General features: G+C 37.0%; 2 pseudogenes; one reads left to right on the top strand and one right to left on the bottom strand.

The window, feature by feature from the left end:
- The window catches only part of LOC124974460 (chromodomain-helicase-DNA-binding protein 1-like), a 37,862-nt pseudogene extending 23,148 nt beyond the window's left edge, over positions 1 to 14,714 (top strand).
- LOC124974459 (mitochondrial fission regulator 1-like) lies at positions 2,899 to 3,899 on the bottom strand (annotated as a pseudogene).
- Positions 14,715 to 14,745: the final 31 nt, after the last annotated feature.

Here is a 14,745-nt window from a genome sequence, read left to right on the forward strand (position 1 = left end):
TTTTGCATGTTTGGTTTATTTAACTTAGCATGAGATTCTCTAACTCCATCCATTTACCAGCAAATGCCATAATTTCATTCTTTTTTTAAAGCTGAGTAGTATTCCATCATATACATACCACATTTTCCTTATCCATTCATCTGTTGAAGGGCATCTAGGTTGGTTTCATAGTTAAGCTATTGTGAATTGAGCTGCTATAAACATTGATGTAGCTGCATCACTGTAGTATGCTCATTTTAAGTCCTTTAGGTATAAACCAACGAGTGGGATACCTGGTTCAAATCGTGGTTCCATTCCAAGGTTTCTGAGGGATCATCATACTGCTTTCCATAATGGTTGCAACAATTTGCATTCCCAGCAGCAATGTATGAGTGTACCTTTTTCCCCATATCCTTGTCAACATTTACTGTTGCTTGTATTCTTGATAATTACCATTCTAATTGGAATGAGAAGAAATCTTAGATTAGTTTTGATTTGCATTTCTCTAACTGCCATCAATATTGATCATTTTTCATGTATTTGTTGATTGATTGTGTAACTTCTGTGATATGTCTGTTAGCCCATTTATTGACTGGGTTATTTGTTTTTGGTGTTAAGTTTTTTGAGTTCTTTATATATCCTAGAGTTTATTGCTTTATCTGAGGTGCAAGTGGTAAAGATTTTCTCCCACTCTGTAGGCTCTCTCTTCACATTATTGATTGTTTCTTTTGCTGAAAAGAAGCTTTTTAGTTTGAATCCATTTCATTTATTGATTCTTGATTGAACATATTGCACTTTAGGAGTCTTGTTAAGGAAATCAGATTCTAGGCCGACATGGTATAGATTTGGGCCTAGTTTTTCTTCTATTAGGCCTGAGTCTTTGATCCACTTTGAGTGGAGTTTCATGCAGGGTGAGAGATAAATGTGTAATTTCATTTTGTTACATGTCCTTTCCATTTTTCCCAGCACCGTTGTTAAATAGGCTCTTTTCTGCAGTGAATATTTTTGGCACACTTGTCTAGTAAGAGATACCTATTTTAATATGGGTTTGTCTTTGTGTCCTCTATTCTGTACTATTGATATGTGTGTCTGTTTTGACACCAAACCATGCTGTTTTTATTACTATACCTCTGTAGTATAGTTTAAGGTCTGGTAATGTGATGTCTCCTCCTTCACTATTCTTGCTAAGGATTGCTTTGGCTATTCTGGATCTCTAATTTTCCCAAATGAATTTCATGATTGTTTTTTCTAGTTCTATGAAGAATGTTATTGGTATTTTAATAGAAATTACATTAAATTTGTATAACACTTTTGGTAGTATGGCCATTTTGATAATATTATTTCTGCCTTTCAGGAGCATGAGAAGTCTTTCCATCCTCTAATGTCATCTTCAGTTTCTTTCTCTTTTTTTTTTGGAAATAAAGTTTGTTTTATTTTAAAATAGTAAATTCCTTACATTGGAGTACTAGCCAGAATTCAATACTGATGCAAATATATTTTTTTTAGGAGGCCAAAATATGTGTCAGGTGAATTTCTGAATATCTTAAAAGGCAGAATTCTTTAACATACCAAAAAATTAGAAACAATATCTAACAACATGCCACAGTTTAAACTTAAGCCAAATAACCAAACCATGTAAATTACCTCAGATAATTTTTGTTGATATTTAGGCGAACACACATTTTCAATAACTTAAAATATTTATCTCTTTATCTCCTAATTCTCCCAGGAAGAATAACTTTTCTTCACTAGATATAAAATTTTTAAAAGTTCAAATATTTACTTTTGGTAAGAAATGCTGGCATTAACTATAGCTGAATTTATCAGAAATAGAAAATCATGAAAGTTTATTGAACACTTACAAATGACTACTTATTGCAAGTCCTTATAAGCTCTGGATGAGAAATGCCTTTCTCCACTTTCTAATAATATCTAAGAATTACATTGCATAATATTAATTCATCAGAACAGCATTCTGACCAATGATAAATAATATATAAGAAAGTCATACTCCTATTTAATAATGTTTCATTATAAAATTAATAGTTTGACCAATATTTAAAAATTTTAAACTCCCATTATGCTGACATTTCCAGAAGTATTATTTATTAACTTAGCAATGAGTCATTTTTATGATGCCATTTATTAAATTGAAATAAAGAAAGATGGCATATCTGGTTTATATTAAAGTGATTTAATTCAATAATTTAATCTGTCACCACTTGGAAAGTACATTTGTTTCCCCAGTACGTGGATGGCAATGAGGTACAAGCTGCTGCCCTGGTTCTCAACTTCCCTCTAATGGAAATTATATGTAATTCTACCAGTGAACATCAACTGGTTTCTATGCAAAGCTCAGCTCCAAAAATGTGAGAGAGAATCTAAGATATAAGTTCTGTTTGAGGCAAGAAGTTTCCAATCTCAAATATTTTATTCCAACATCTTAAATTATACCAGCTAATCCATTACTAAGAGTAAATGCTCATTGAAAACATATGAAGATAACAATACCCTCATTGTCATTGACAATTTTTAAACTGTTTTATATCCAAACATATGTATATAAAATATTTGTACAGATAAATTAGTGTTAAGAATTTTAAATGCACAGTAAAATCCACAAATGTCCTTTCTGTGTTCTGAAATCTTAGAAATATTTTCAAGATTGGAAGCCTCCATCTCCTGGCTATACTTGAAAAACATGTCAGAATTCAGTATGTTATGGGAAGCTCCAGAACTGACCATCTCATAAAGCAAAACAAAGTTATGGTGCTTCCATTATTGCTTAATTCTCTAGGCTAAAAAGGAGATCACTGAATACTAAAGTCAGGTATTTACTAAATAGTGTCAATTTCTACTAGCCAAACTCAGCCCTCACAAACCAGTTGAACCAGGAAATTTTTCTCAACTCATTATCCATTAGGAATTTGAAACATTTTCAATTAAAGCCTTTATTTTTCCTGTAGACTTCAACACATGTGGCCCAAACAATGCTGTCTCTGAGGTGGTCTCTGATTCAGACTTTGGAGATCTTTATTCAACTTCACCTTGGCTATTGCTTTGATACTGATAAGCATATTTCTTTTTCAAAGCTTCTACTATGAGGACAGCAGGGTCAGTAGCATCTACTGGCGTGGGCTTTACATCTTGCTCTGACCTCTTAACTGACTGAAGTTTTACACTATTCATATCTTTAAGGAGTTCTAGCATATTTGGCACGTCAGATTTCTTTGGATTGTTCTTAGCCAAAGTCTTTCCAGCACTGGCTTTTTGCTATCTTTGCTCTTTAATCAGATCAATGGCAGATTTACTTTGGTGGAGCCCTGGTGGAACGGGTAGAGGAGGTGGCAGTGCGGGGGGAGGAGGTGGGGCCATGGTAACAGACGTAGCAGGAACCAAGTCACCTGCAGTGAGATTTTGTTGCTCTTGCAGAGTTACGATTTTGGCAATCTAAGCTCTGAGAGTAGCAAGTTCATTTTCAAGTGCACAGATCTTTTGCAGGGCTTCCTCATTGGCCAGTGTTGCAGTCTTCGGTGGAGGTTCTTCTTGAGACAAGTTTGGTAAGGAAATATGCCTGCTTGGGGGCTTCTCAAAGAAAGAAAAGTCTTCGTGAAGGGTTGGCTTTGACCTGACTTCTGTCCTTAGTATTGTTGAACACTCTCTTCTTTCTGTGGTTACCCATCCAACATCAGCAAAAGATACCACTGCATCCTCTCCCAGGTGGTTGGGACTCCATTCTGTTGCATGGCTGGTAAGTTGAAATTGAACTCTTAGACACTGAATCAGAGATAAGTTAGTACCAATTTTCCTTACAATACTTCGAGATGAACCATATGGTTTTCCAGACCAAAGTACCAATTGCATGTTTACTCCAACTTGTGGAAAACCATCCTCATCAGGCGCTTAATCCAGCCAAGCATTTAGATGGTAAAGTTGTCCCAAATTTGCATTTCAAGTACTTCAGGCATACATATCAGTACATTGTCCATTAAACCACACTCCGCTGTGTGGCAGCCCCAGTTTATTTCTTTAGTGTTCTGTAGTTTTCATTGTAGAGATCTTTCACCTCTTCTTTTTAGATTTATACCTATTTTTTTTTTGAGGCTACTGTGAATGGGATAGTTTACTCTCATTTTTGGGGGGAGGGGTATAATTTTCTTTATTTCTCTTTTAGTGAATTCATTACTAATGTATAGGAAGGCATTTATGGGTATTGATTTTATATCCTCCTAATTTGCTGAATTTATTTATTAGTTCTAGAAATTTTCTGGTGGAATTTTTTAGATCTTCTAAATAAAGAATCATGCTATTGGCAAATAGTGATAGTTTGAGTTCTTCTTTACCTATTTGTATACCTTTAATTTCTTTCTCTTTTCTAATTGCTCTGACTAGAGTTTCATGGATATTTTTGCATAAAAGTGATGAAAGGGACATTCTTGGTTTTTTCCAGATTTTAGAGGGAATACTTTCCAATTTTTCTCCATTTAGAATTATGTTGGCCTTGGGTTTATCAGATGTGGCTTTTATGATGTTGAGGTATGTTCCTACTATACCTAAGTTTTTCTAGTTTTTTAAACATGATGGTGTCCTGTATTTTGTCAATTGCATATATTATTTTGCATCTATTGAGATAATGATTCTTGTTTTTAAGTCTATTGATATGATGAATTACATTTATTGTTTTCCATATGTTGAACCAATTCTGCATCCCTGGGATGAACCACACTTGATAGTGGTGCACTATCTTTTTAACATTTTTAGTAGAAATTACCCAGGATTTTATTGAGAATTTTTGCATCTGTATTTATCAGAGATATTGTTCTGAAGTTTTCTCTCCTTAATGTGTCTTTGTCTGATTTTGGTATCAAGGTGATATTAGTCTCAGAGAATGAGTTTGGAAAGGTTCCCTCCTTCTACTTCATGGTATAATTTGAGGAGTATTGGTATTAATTCTTCTTTGAAGATCTTGTATAACTCAGTTGATAATCCTTCTGGTTCTGGACTTTTCTTAATTGGCAGACTTTTAATGGTATTTCCTATTTTATTACTTAAAATTATTCTGTTTAGATCATGTATGATTTCCTGATTCAGATTAGATAGGTCATATATCTCTAGAAATGTGTCAATGTCTGCAGTATTTTCTTTTGTTGGAGTATAAATTTTCAAAATAATTTCTAATTATTCTGTATTTAGTTGGGTCTGTTGTGATATTTCCTTTTTCATCTTGTATTTTTGTTAATTCAGGTTTTCTCTCTCTTTCTCTTCATTAGTGTGGCTAGGGATTTATCAATTTTATTGATTTTTCAAAGAACCAAATTTTTGTTTTGTCAATTTTTTTCAGTTGTTTCTTTTTCAATTTCAGTGATTTCAGTTCTGATTTTAATTATTTCCTATCTTCTCCTGTTTTTGGTGTTGATTTGTTTTTTTCCTATGGCTTTGAGATATAAAGTTAGACCATTTATTTTTTACTTTTTATTCTTTCAATAAATGAGCTCAATGCAGTGAACTTTCCTCTTATTACTGCCTTAATTGTGTCCCAGAAATTTTGGTTTGTTGTATCCATATTTTCATTTACTCTAGGTATTTTTTCATGTCATCCTCTATTTCTTCTACTAATCATTTGTCATTCAATAGTGTAATAGTCTCCATATATTAGAATAGTTTCTATTTTTTATCTTATCATTGATTTCTAATTTCAGTCCATTATGATCTGATAGACTGTAGGGTATTAGCTCCATTTTTTTGTATTTACTAAGAGTTACTTTGTGGCATAAGATGTGGTTTGTTTTAGAGAAGGATCCTTGTACTGCTGAGAAAAAAAGTGTATCACTTATTTATTTATGAAATATTGTATACATGTCTGTTATGTCTAAGTTATTTATTGTATTATTGAGTTCTATAGTTTCTTTATATAGATTTTGTTTAGATCTGTCCAGTAGTAAGAGCGATGTGTTCAGTCACCCAGTATTATTGTGCTGTGGTCTATTTGATTCGTGAAATTGTGAAGGGTTTGATGTACATAGATGCTCCATTGTTTGGGGCACATGTATTTATAATTTTATGTTTTGCTGATGTATAATTCCCTTCAGTAGAATGAAGTGACCTTCTTTGTCCCTTCTGAATAAGTTTGGCTAGAAATCCACCTTTTCTGATATGAGGATGGAAACCCCTGATTGTTTCCACAATTCGTATGAGTGATATGTTTTTTCCTATCCTTTCACCTTCAGTCTGTGGATGTCTTTGCCTATGAAGTGAGTCTCTTGGAGACAACTTATTATTGGATTTTGTTTTTTAATCAAATCTGCAAGTCTATATCTTTTGCTTGATGAATTGAGACCATTAACATTCAAGGTTATTACTGAGGTATGATTTGTATTCATGGTCATTTGGTTTATTTCTGGCTTTTAATTTGATGTAGTTTCTTCTTTGACTATTCCTTTAGTGTAGTTTCTCCCTTTGCTGGTTTTCACTTTTTTTCCCTCTTCATCCTCATGGAATATTTTGATGAGAATGTTCTGTAGTGCAGACTTTCTAATTGTGAATTTTTTTAACTTTTGTTTTTCATGGAAGGTTTTTATTTTATCTTCAAATCTGAAACTTAATTTTGTTTGTTATAAAATTCTTGGTTGGCATCCATTTTCTTTCCAAGTTTGAAATATGTTGTTCTAAGTCCTCCTAGCTTTGTGGTTCTGGGTTGAGAAATCACTTGAGATCTGAATTGGTTTTCTCCTATATGTAATTTGCTTTTTTTTTTCTCACAGCCTTTAAGAATTTACCCTTATTCTGTATTTTAGTCATTCTCATTTTAATGTGTCTTGGTGTGGGTCTGCTGTAATATTGTACATTTGGAGTCCTGTAAGCCTCCTGTATTTGATTTCCCATTTTATTCTTTTGCTTTGGGAAATTTTCTGATATTATGTCATTGAAAAAATTGTGCATTCCCTTGGTTTATACCTCTGCTCCTTCATCTATCCAGATAACTCCCATATTTGGTCTTTTTATGTTTTCCCATAATTCTTGGAAGGTCTGTTCATGGATTTTTACCATCTTCTCTGCACGATCAACTTTATTTTCAATAGTAAATAATATTGTCTTCATTGTCTGAGGTTCTGTATTCTAAATAGTTTAGTCTATTGGTGATGCTTACCATTACAAGTACAATTTAGTTTATGGATACCTTCATTTCAAGGATTTCTGCTTGATTTTTTTCCCTACAATCTCTAAATCTTTATTGAAGTGATCCTTCACTTCCTGTTTTTTCTCTTTGATTTCACTCTTTATACCATCCTTTAATCATAGATCAGCTTAACTATGTGTATTCTAAACTCCTTTGTGGACATTTCTTCTACTGTTATGTTAGTGGATTCTCATATTGGGGCATCTTGATTTGTTTTGGGCACTTTTTTCTCTTGTTTTTTCATGTTACTTGTGTGTTTTCCCATCTAGTAGAATGAATCTGTGGTACTACAGACTCTATTCTATAGAACTATATTGTCCCTGAAGTTTTCTAGTATACCACCATTAAGATGAAGACCAACATCAACAGCATCCAGCACAATAGACATCCTCAAATCTAATAGCTTCCACCAAGGTGTCCACTGCCTTCTAGCTATAAACAGCAATGATGAGTTCAATCATGGTCTACAATATAAACAGAAAATTTGCCAAAAGGATTTGCAATCTCAAATATTGGACACTGAGAAATCAGAAATAGTGCAGGACATGATGTTCATGAAGGAGAAAAGAGAAACCACAAGCAAAAATCCACAAGAAGAGTGGAAGAAGAACAGAGATTGACCATTAGGGGGAGAAAAGTTAGAAAGGGAATCCAGAGAAACAGACAAGGAAGAGGAAGAATATATATATAAAGAAAAAAAGTTAGATATATAAAAATATACAGCAGAACTGCAAAACACCATGCATATATCAACATCCTCAACAAATTGGTGCATGAAAAACACCGTGCTCCAAATACAGTGGAGATAGATGCCAGAGGAAAAAAATAAAATAAAGTAAATCTCAGTGGAAAATTGAAAAACTGTCTCTGCTAGCATCCAAATGCTTCTCAGCCCTGCCTCTGACTTCCCACAAGACTTCCTGACCCAGACAGGCCCTGACAGACCCTGTCACTATCCCAGAAATCTGGGCCTCAGATGTCTTAGGTTTGACCATGTTGCAGTCCCAAGACCTCAATGATAGTGGAATTTGCAAATAGCCCACCAGGGATGAGCAATCCTGAGAGACAATAACTAGCTGGCAGCAACCAGCATCCCCAGGAGGAAGACACCAAGTACAGGCAAACCCACAGGCACCTGACATTCAACCTCCAGGTCCTGGTTGGTGTCCCCAGACAGGTGCACCTTGACTCCCCAAGATGGCAATAGCAGGAAACCTGCCAGTATCTCATACCTCAGGCTCTGACTGGTGTCTCAAAATGGATGCAATCATGTGCAACCAAACCTGAAGTCTCCCTGGCAGCAAACCTCTGGGCAGTGGTAGAAGTGGTAAGTGGCAGGGGGTCGGTGACAGCAGGCAGATGCTCAGTAGCATCTCAGTCATCTGTGTTGTTGGCAGTGGTGGGAGATCAGCAACTGCAGTGGTGGCAGCTGTGGCTGTAGCTGCAGTGGCAACCAGAGAGAAGACCTCCAGGTGACATCCAGGGAGCAGCAGCAGCTTTGGAACCAAAAATATCAGGGGCAACAATGTCAGTGGCAGCAGTGTAGACCACAGGCATGCCCAGAGAAAAGACCTCTGGTGTGCAACAGTAGTGTGGGCAGCAGGAGCACCCAAAGAAAACACCTCCAGGTTTCTGGGGCAGTGGACTCAGGGGCAGTTGTGTCACATCTAAGAGAAAACTCCAAGGCAATGACCCCTTCCAGAATATTCTGACTGCCACCCTTACCTTGAGAATCACCTATATACACCTAAAACTGTTTCTTGATTCCTTTTCTAGAGTGAGAGCCTTAGCATTTTATTTTTGGATCTCCTTGACCTTTGGCATCACCCTTTGCCTCAGTTTCCTGAAGAGTGGGTTTGATTCCTAGGCAAGTATTTATTAGGCTTTTTGGATGTGCCAGGCTCTGAAATTGGTGTTAAGCTGCATTGAGATAGTGACATAAGCAAACAGTTATAAAGTGCCTCAAATGGATGCCACTAAGGGACATAATGAATTAAATGGAGCAAGGGTTCTCTTGCTGTTGCCTACCTATTGACTTTTCATTTCAAGAAGTTTGCCCTGAGTCAGGGCATGTGATTGGGAATGGACCCTTTCTTTTCCAGGTTTACAGCAAGAGCCTTTTGAAGTTGGAGACCACCTGATTGAGGCTAGTGGGAAACTTCACCTGCTGGATAAGCTGCTAGTTTTCCTGCATTTCAGGTATAGATATATGTACTGCTCTCAGCTGATGACTGTTTAAAACCTAATTAATGAGGAACTTACTTATTTCATGAGACTGATTCAAGTTTCCCCTTTTACAAGACCCTAATTCAGTGTAAACTTTCTCTAAAATTATACACCCACTCTATTCCATCTCATTCCACCTCACTCTACCACATCATTATTCTTTTTTTCCTGAATTCCTATAGTATTTAGGATCCCTCTCCAGCACTTGGCAAGTCCTACCTTAATCTACTGCCTGGTTGATCAGTGTATGTTCACCTGATCAGTCCAGCTATATATTTTAGAGTCAGAAGGAGAGTCAGCATTGAGCATTTCTTTTATAATTGTCTGCTGGTACTTTATGCTAAATTGACACATAATAAAGGCTCAGTAAGCACTTATTCTTGTTAACCTGTGGGGTTTGATTTAAACTCAAGGGATACTGACAATAGTCTTTCCCGAAATGTGAGCTGGGTATCAGAAGACCAGAATTTCAAAATTGTCCATTTAGGATGACTGTCCCAGGTGTGTCCTGAACTAACCTAAAACTTCATATTTGGCAAAAATTTCCAATCATTTGCAAGGTAAATAATTGCATGTATTACTGTGCTTAATTTTCTTTGACATATCAACTGTAAGTGTGTTAGAGATGGAGATGAGCCCATAAATACCCTCCATCCAAGTTTTTTATGTCCCAGACCCAGAAAGTTCTTGTCCAAAGTCATATAGCTAGCAAATGTCAGAGATGAGATAAGAATCGAAGTACTCACCTTCTTTAAGCTCAATGCTTTCCCAACAATTTGGGCTAGAATCTGGCAGGAGTTTTCCCTCACACTTGATCTTATCTTTGTGGTAAGCTTAAATTAAGTTCATTTTCTTAAAAAAGAATATTGTTTTGTCAACACTGTACTTCTTTGTTCAGGCAAATTTTAAAACAATGTCTGATAACAAGCAGCTCTCAGCTTGATTTTGTTCTTAATGCATTATTTTGAATTCTTTTCTCTTTTCACTATCTGTATGCAAGTTTCCTCATGTATCATGGGGGATTGCTTCTCTAAAGTGATGCTTCTCAGACTTTTCTAGATTATAATGACTTACACCCCCAAGTGGGGAATAGCAGTAGATAACTGACCACAGCTCTTCAGGATCTTGGGGAAGGGGTACACACATAAGTGAATCTTGCCATTTACTCTTCATGTATTTATTTATTTCACTATTAAAGTGAAAGTTTATATTTGTTTTCAATGAGTGATGTGACATTCCAGAAATAGGCTCCTTGGTTGCTCTAGGGTTTCCATGGTTCCTGGTGAATTGACATGTGCCTTAAGAATATCTCCACTATAGCTTTAAAACTGCTGTGAAGGATGCAGCTACATGTGGAGGCACTTTGTATTCTTATGTAAACTATGTAGAGTTTCTGAGAAAGTTATGTGACATTTATATTTCTACTTTAGCATTTGACTTACTTATAAAATTGTATTCTTTTATAAATTTTGTGTGAGGGTAACTCACCTTAAATAATACTAGTTTCTCATTTTCTTTTCCTTGCCAGAGGCCATTGAGATTTACTTTTCTCCCAAATGATCCAGATGTTGGATATTCTCCAAGACTATATGGATTACAGAGGTGACTCTCCTGGGTCACTACATTACTAAAGACATTTTTATATTTAATGATCAAATAGGTCCATGATGAATAATAAGGGGTGTGGAAATGTTACAGAGGAAGAAAATGCAAAAACATTATTCAGAACCAAAAGAAGATGAGGAGAGGGGACAGCACTAAGTGAAGCAGATGTGAAAATGTTGAGTATCTTCAAAAATATGATAAGTTGAGTTTCAGTGACAGAAACTTTCAGTGTCTTGTAACATTCAGCTCAACACTTGTGTACTTATTCAGGATTAGTAAGAAAATGAATATTGATAGTATAGAGATCCCACAAATCATGCAGGGGAAGGTAAGACCAATTATTCCTATGGACAATAGGTAATGTAGGCAATTACCTGAGAACTCTGTTTTATATGTAATAAAATTGATGTGGGATAATGGGAAAAAGCTTAAACAGTGGATGAGTTTTGAGCCTTTGGTAGATTATCAGCTGCAGAAATAAGAGTTTTAAAATTTAGTTCAGAGTGGTCTCTCAGATCCACTTGATGCCCTCCAAGTACTTCAGTAACCTGGAAACTTGCAGAAATGCCATTGGCACATTGAGAAAACTCCACTATCAAAACATGATGAGTTTATAATTCCCCTTCCTGACCTGATGCATGGTGGTAAGTGGAGAGCCCCAAAGCTTCATTGAAAACCAGATGCTGGATAGTCAGGCAGGCTCCTCAGTGCTTGTATTACTGCTTGACTAGTTAAGGATTTTATCTCAGCAAATAGAAACTGCCATAGAGGGTGGCTATTTAGGGTTGCCTAGGAATAATCAAAACTGAATATTAACCGTTTTAAGTGCCAAAACTTTGACTGGTTGTGTTTTAAAAACCCAAGATAGAGTGTTATGGTGAGTTTTTTTTTTTTTTTTTTTTTTTTGGTAAAGTGATGTATTGTCCCCCTAAATTTAGATTTTTCCCATGGGATTTATTTAAAGTAGGGTCATGCCTGGATATGGAAAGGGCAAAATAGGCATTTGGCTTAGGAATGACTTGACCTTTTTATTTCCTGAAGAGTCCTTGAAAAGAGTTAAGCTCTGTTTGTTTGTTGTTATTTGCTTCTCAGAGGCCATTCAGACTTATCTGTTTATTTGCTTGTCTATTAGAGGCTATGGCTATGAACATGTGGATGGTTCCATGAGAGGAGAAGAGAGACACCTGGCTATAAAGAACTTTGGACAGCAGCCAATTTTTAATTTTTCTCTAAGTACCAGGGCAGAAAAGCCACATAATATTGATAAAAGCAGACAAAAAAGGACTGGTGTAGTACTTTTACATCCCAACCATTGGTGCATTTTTTCATAATTCTATGAAAGGTGAGGTTATTACCAAGGAGTATAATAAAAGGAGAGAATCAAGGCAGTTGACATAGCACAGCACTGGACTTCTATTTTGGAGCTCTTTTCTGTCCAAACTATCTAAGCTGTAATGTCACGAAGAAGTGAGGCTGGAACCTGAGTTTATTAGAAAGTAATTCTGATCTGCTTTCACCTGTGATTTCTTTTCTTTTTTGTAATTTTGAGGAAGTTTATTTATGTTCAGTGGAGGCAGTTCTCCTTCCCAGCTGTGAATTTGGAAAATAAGATAATCTTGTTGCTAGTTGCCCCTCCTCCATGAGTACCCCTGGAATAGTGTTGTAAAGTTTAACAAACATTTTGTTTTTAAAATGTGATCATAGTGAAACTGCCAGCTATTTGTAATTATTATTAAATTTTCTATGTGACTTAAGTCATAAATATCATATGACATCTGAGGTGCTTTGTCAGTTATGGGGTGCTCTCATATACTATTAAATAACTTGAAATCAGTTATGGGAGATGAAACTTTCCTTATATCCTGAATTAAAAAGACCTTAAATCAATTTTGAATTCATAATCTGAGTCTCATTTTCCTATTTTTATAGACCTTAATTCATAAGGAATACATATAGGAATACAAAAAGAATGTGTGTCCTTGATGAAAGAGAGATTAATATATTTATAAAAAGAAAGTTCAGACTTATTTTTAAAGCATTTATTAAGTGCTTTGTTCTATATGGGTATATAAAAGAAGTGTTAGATATAATCCTTGAGTATAAGGAGATTATTTCTCCAGTGTATGTCTTTCTGTCTAATAAACTCAATAGTAAGATATAATCAGACTCCTTTGGCCTCATTCTCTTCCAAGGTCATGTTCCACACCCTGCATCAGAGCCACTCATTCATTTGTGTCATGGTTAGTCTTAGGGGAAACTTGAAGGATCTGGTCAAATGCATCATCAGGTTGGGAGAGGAATTCCATTTGTGTTATTCATAATTAGAGAGAAGATATTTGAATCATCTAAAATTAGAAAGAAACCTCTGCTTTTCCATTAATCTCCCTGGAGGCCTTAGTAGATTATCTAGGATATGAAGCAGTCCTGGATGTTAACCTTTCCAAACACTGATTGTCATATTTGTTATCACGTTTTTGCTATAGTTCTGCAGCATTTTTATTTAATGGATTTCCAACTTTCAAGAGGTGAGTTTATTACCATGTATTGCCAGCAAGTGGCAGTGATAGCTTGTGACTATGTCCCAAACAATTAAATACAGCTTAAAATATGCCCCTTAGTGAAGAAGGGCTGCACTAGCCAACTTCAAACCAAGAGGAAGATAATTTTTATGGGACACATTTTTAAGTAAAATGATTGCCTAGGTAGTAGTAGGATATAGTGGATAAAAAGTTTCTGAAACCAAGTGCAGTAGTGCACGCCTATAGTTCCAGTTACTCAGGAGGCTGAGGCAGAAGGATGGTGTGACCCCAGGAGTTCAAGGCCAGTGAGGGCAACATGGCAGAATCCTGTCTCAAACCCAGGAGTAATAACCACAGATTCTTAAATATTGGCTGCAGTCCTGACTCTCATCTTCTAGTCGTGCAACTTCAAATAAGTCCCTTAATCTAGCTGTGTTTCCATTTCAGTGTCTGCAAAATGAGAATTATACTGGAAAGAATGCAGAGTTGTGAGGGTTAAAAGTTAATTTATGGCGGGGGGCCAAGATGGCGGACTAGAGGGCGGCTGCATTTCACATTGCTCCAGGACGCAAGATTAAAAAGAGGAGATAGTGAGAGAGTTGGGACCAACTCAAAGCCGCCGGGTGAGTCTCTCCCGTTGGGGAGGCGTCCCAGATGGGGCGGTAGCCCCGGAAAGCAGGGAATTTGTGAAGTGGAGTTGCTCGGCGAGATGCCCCTCCCCCCGCTGGAGCGGTAAACACGGACAACTGGGATCATCGTAGAGGAGGCGGCTCAGCACAGCGCTTGGACTCGAGCAGCCACTGGGGCTCCGGGCGGCTGCCTGAGGAGGGGCTGTGTGGTGAGCTGTTTGGACTAGGAGCGACCGCTTCTGAATGCCGGGGGGTTGCCCGGAGGAGGAGGAGGGGCCCGGCGGGTCGCTTGGTCTGGGAGTGACTGCTTCAGAGCCGCAGGCAGTTGCCAGAGGGGGAGCTGCGTGGTGAGCTGTTTGGACTCAGAGCGGGCGCTCCTGAACACCGGGGGACTGCCTGGAGGAAGAGGAGGAGCGTGGCGGGTTGCTTGACCTAAGAGTGACTGCATCAGAGCCACAGGCAGTTGCCAGAGGAGGAGCTGAGTGGCGAGCTGTTTGAACTCAGAACAACTGCTCCAGAACACTGGTGGCCTGCCTGGAGGAGGAGAGCGGTGGGACGCTTGGTCTAGGAGTGACTGCATCAGAGCCACAGGTGGTTGCCAGAGGGGGAG

This window comes from Sciurus carolinensis, unplaced genomic scaffold (genome assembly GCF_902686445.1).
Source record: "Sciurus carolinensis unplaced genomic scaffold, mSciCar1.2, whole genome shotgun sequence".
NCBI lineage: Eukaryota > Metazoa > Chordata > Mammalia > Rodentia > Sciuridae > Sciurus > Sciurus carolinensis.